This window comes from Taurulus bubalis (genome assembly GCF_910589615.1).
Source record: "Taurulus bubalis genome assembly, chromosome: 8".
NCBI lineage: Eukaryota > Metazoa > Chordata > Actinopteri > Perciformes > Cottidae > Taurulus > Taurulus bubalis.
This window is the reverse complement of record NC_136596.1, coordinates 28,998,121-29,003,183: the sequence shown is the minus strand read 5'-3', so window position 1 is coordinate 29,003,183 and position 5,063 is coordinate 28,998,121. Positions and strand designations below refer to the sequence as shown.

The 5,063-nt window shown below is 42.6% G+C and overlaps 1 long non-coding RNA gene across 1 annotated transcript; it reads left to right on the top strand.

Moving 5' to 3' along the window:
- Positions 1 to 3,578: 3,578 nt before the first annotated feature.
- On the top strand, positions 3,579 to 5,063 carry LOC306740227. The gene is made up of 3 exons (XR_013771043.1): positions 3,579 to 3,592; positions 4,322 to 4,403; positions 4,989 to 5,063. It is a non-coding gene; the product is annotated as an uncharacterized lncRNA (long non-coding RNA).

Genomic DNA, 5,063 nt, shown 5'->3' with positions numbered 1-5,063 from the left:
TCTCGGTGAGGTGTGGACGGCATGTCTCCGTCATCAGCGCCCTGCTGGCTGAGTCCTGTTACTGCGGATGAAACACCACACGCCAGGATTCAGCTGCTTCAGAATAAACGATTTTATTAAACAGAATCTCTGGGGAATTTATAGGAAAACGTGTTTTATCAACAAATTAGCAGAACTTTGTTAGCGGCTATCCTGCAATAAGAACTAATACTGTGTGTGGGAAGAAGAGTAAGCAGCAAAAATAATGTGGGACTTTTAACGTGAAGCATTTATAGGGATTGCAATGTATTTATCAATGTTTTACAGCCGCTGCTGTGACCCTGAAAGACATCGGGTCAGGCAGGGTGAGGTGTCACTAACAGATGGTCTGGTGCAGATTGTATTGCAGTATAATATATGCAGAGTAAAAATATCAGATGACTATGTTGGAAATTGTATTTAACATTTCTACATTTACACAAACACATGTTTGATACGGATCCCTTGGATTTGGTTAATAAAACATATTGCATGTGTCCGTGCTCTCTGGAAGACGAAGCACAGCGATCAGCAGGTTTTAAATGTCCAAGAGTGGACTCTTACTGGTCTGAGGCTCCTCACCAGTCCTCACCAGTCCTCTGGATTGGCAGACCCTGATCTCACCGGGGTCCCAACCTCAGCCACCTGCTGGAGGAACCAAAATGGCTGCCATGGCTGATGCTATCTGATGCTATGCTATCACAGACTGTCCTTCAACACCAATATGAATGAGTTAGCTGATGGTTGTCCATTTGTACAATATAAGTATGTGATAAAATAAGTGAATGCAATGTACATGATGGCGGGAGGACCTGCTCTACCTTTACCTGCCTTTGCTAATGTAAATGAAAGTACATTCCACATGTCTATTTATACAGAGAAATATGTACATACTGTATGCAGTGAGGACTTTATAAATCAGTGGGTGTAAATGGTTTGATGTGACCAGTTTGCAGTATTTATCATCTTCATCATACACCAGACCCTGTTTACGTTTCTGAACCATCCCTCATGTTCCTCAGTCGGTCACTTGGTCGTGACGTCAGGGGAAGCCGGGCGTCTGCATGCTGACTGTTAAACTGCACTGTTGACTCTTTCACAATTCTCTTCACCTCTAAAAGCCACAGAATTCTGACTGTTCTTTCCAGTTACATGCATACAATATGAGGCAGAGATGATCGGTCACAGAAACGAGAACAGAACTGTCATTTAGTTTTTCTGCCATTTCCAGTTGAGTCCATCTTTAATGCAGAACCGTCATCCTCGTGTGTTTGTAGTGACGGGCAGCAGGCGGATGTAATGCTGTCTCCGTAAGAAGCAAAAGAAACCCTGAATGCACCTTTGAACCTGATTCTGCTGTGTTTACACCCTGAAACACACCTGTACAATCACTACAGCTCTGCTGTCTTTGGCTTTTTATCATTTAACAATATCTGCCACGACAAAGGTTTCTTTTTCCAACATTTATTAATAATAAACTTGAAATGATAAAACACTCCTGCCTCCAAATTCTGCATATTTGGTGGGAATGCTAAATGGACTGTATTGTATTTGTATTTTCTAGTGACCACTCAAAGCTCTTTAACACGACATGACATCATTCACCCATTCACACTGATGGGAGGAGCTACCATGAAGGTACCACCTGTCCATCAGGACTAACTAACATTCACACTGGTGGGAGGAGCTACCATGAAGGTACCACCTGTCCATCAGGACTAACATTCACACTGATGGGAGGAGCTACCATGAAGGTACCACCTGTCCATCAGGACTAACTAACATTCACACTGATGGGAGGAGCTACCATGAAGGTACCACCTGTCCATCAGGACTAACATTCACACTGATGGGAGGAGCTACCATGAAGGTACCACCTGTCCATCAGGACTAACTAACATTCACACTGATGGGAGGAGCTACCATGAAGGTACCACCTGTCCATCAGGACTAACTAACATTCATACTGATGGGAGGAGCTACCATGAAGGTACCACCTGTCCATCAGGACTAACTAACATTCACACTGATGGGAGGAGCTACCATGAAGGTACCACCTGTCCATCAGGACTAACTAACATTCACACTGGTGGGAGGAGCTACCATGAAGGAACCACCTGTCCATCAGGACTAACTAACATTCACACTGGTGGGAGGAGCTACCATGAAGGAACCACCTGTCCATCAGGACTAACTAACATTCACACTGATGGGAGGAGCTACCATGAAGGTACCACCTGTCCATCAGGACTAACATTCACACTGATGGGAGGAGCTACCATGAAGGTACCACCTGTCCATCAGGACTAACATTCACACTGATGGGAGGAGCTACCATGAAGGTACCACCTGTCCATCAGGACTAACTAACATTCACACTGATGGGAGGAGCTACCATGATGGAACCACCTGTCCATCAGGACTAACATTCACACTGATGGGAGGAGCTACCATGAAGGTACCACCTGTCCATCAGGACTAACATTCACACTGATGGGAGGAGCTTCTATTTAGTTTGTGTGAAAACATTTGATTGCCAAATATAGAGAATATACAACGTACATTTTCCTATATTGGGATGACTCCTTCACCTTTTTTCACATTCTGTTATCCTGCAGCCTAATGCTAAAATATTTTTTAAACTTGTATCACCATATAATGATAATGCAAAAGCAGTATTTTAGATTTTTCTTTGCAAATGTATACAAAATATTGACCTTTTACTTTGCTATGACGCTTGGACTTAAGCAAAGGTGCTTCCTATTTGTCTCAATCATCTTTCTCTTGATTGGAGTCCATTGTGGTAAATGCATTTGATTGCCAACAGTTTGTAAACATGTGCATATCTTCCATAGTAGATAGTATCCGTTTCACAAAGATGTGCAACACTAGACTGTTGCCTTTCTTGAGTTCATGTAGCATGAACAACATGTTGTCCTCTTCAGGTACTGAGGCATCGAGAACAGATCCTCCTGAGGGACTACAGCCACAGAAGGACTGCATGAAGACCCACACAGCACATACAGTACCAACCGCCTGGATCAATTCACACAAGCGATATTAAAAGTTATGAAGATTTGCACAAAATCAAAGTAATACAATTTTGAAATATATCAGAATGCTAGAATCAAAGGACACAACTAAGAAAGGGACATTTTAGTCTAAATATAAGGTCAAAATAAAAAAAGGGTCGGAGTGTTTTGCTTCACTGTTATTGAGGCTATTGAGTGTAGATATTGTGCAAATTGAATAGGGAACAGTTCATTTTACAATGTTAGCATCAAGCTGTGCCATAACTTAAACGTGTGAAGAGAGTGTGAATGTTTTCTGAATACATCGGATATCTCGTTTCACCATGAAGAAGAACCACAAATCCACAGCAATCATCAAAGCTTGCTCGTTTTCATCTTTTTTGGTGGTTTCCGTCTGCTTTTCCACGCTCCACCAATGAGCGGCGCTGTTTGCGTTACGTCACAGTGAAACACAAAGCAACGAAGAAGAAAGTCTACGGAAGCTTTATATGGTGAGCACGCGGAGCTTCAGTCTTTCCAACGAGGCAGCGCGAGGAAAAACAGTAAGCAGCGCGAGACTCGTCCGTTACTGATTTTATTCCGTTTAGTGGAGCTACAGCCAGTTAAATGTGTTTCGTTAGCATAAGCTACTTTTAGCAAAACTAAAGCCAGTTAAATGTGTTTCGTTAGCATAAGCTACTTTTAGCAAAACTAAAGCCAGTTAAATGTGTTACGTTAGCATAAGCTACTTTTAGCAAAACTAAAGCCAGTTAAATGTGTTACGTTAGCATAAGCTACTTTTAGCAAAAACTGAAGCCGGTTAAATGTTTGTTACGTTAGCATAAGCTACTTTTAGCAAAAACTAAAGCCGGTTAAATGTTTGTTACGTTAGCATAAGCTACTTTTAGCAAAAACTAAAGCCGGTTAAATGTTTGTTACGTTAGCATAAGCTACTTTTAGCGGAACTGAAGCCACCTGCTGGCTCGTAGCAACACCTCAGTGAGCTCATGAACTGTCTGGTTCTCTAGTCGAAGATGATTCCTGTTGAGCTGATGATTTGCTGATGCATTCTCAACTGCTTACCAAAAGACTGAGACTAGAGACGACCTGAGTGTTCCTCACTATCGATGTCTGGAGATGGTACTTAGCCACCCCAGAATGAAGCAGTCCTGTGAGGGAGTTGCATGTTCGCGGACTAAACCTCCTTTATTCTGGGTTAACGTGTGATTACTGTGTAGCTGTATGAGTAACTGCATAAACAGGGTCTTACTTTGGTGTCTTGTTCATTGCAGCCGAGTTGTCCGCAAATCCATCGCCAGAGTCCTGACTGTAATCAACCAGACCCAGAAGGAGAACCTGAGGAAGTTCTACAAGGTGAGAGCAACCTGCTGCGTGGCTCGTAGTAAAACCCTCAGTGAGCTCATGAACTGTCTGGTTCTCCAGTCGAAGATGATTCCTGTTGAGCTGATGATTTGCTGATGCATTCTCAACTGCTTACCAAAAGACTGAGACTAGAGACGACCTGAGTGTTCCTCACTATCGATGTCTGAGGACCTGACTGTCCTGATGGGACTAGTTTACAGGGATGCTTGGAGTCCTTGTGTTCTCATTCTCTTCAAAACAGTTTGAAACTATCCCCTTGATGCACGAGTAGATCAAGATGATGGATAACAATGTAAAAGCTGGATGGTAGTGCAGTCTCTAAAGGTCTGTTCTGTCATGCAGATTGTTTATTTGCTAAATGACATAACGAATGAGCACATGGCTAAAGCCTTCACTGATGCCGGCTGTGAGTCTGTCCAAAGGAAGGTCTCACTGTAAATATATTGACCATGCAGGTTATTAAAATGTGACTTATAAAGCCCTGCTCTCTGCTTGGGAAAGCTCATCATCCTCAAGGTTGTATAAATGTATATTTATTTTTCCCAGCTGAACTGAAAGTAATTTCTTTTGTTTCAGGGTAAGTACTACAAGCCGCTGTATCTGAGACCCAAGAAGACCTGCGTCAAGCATGAGGAGATTCTGTGTCAGCTT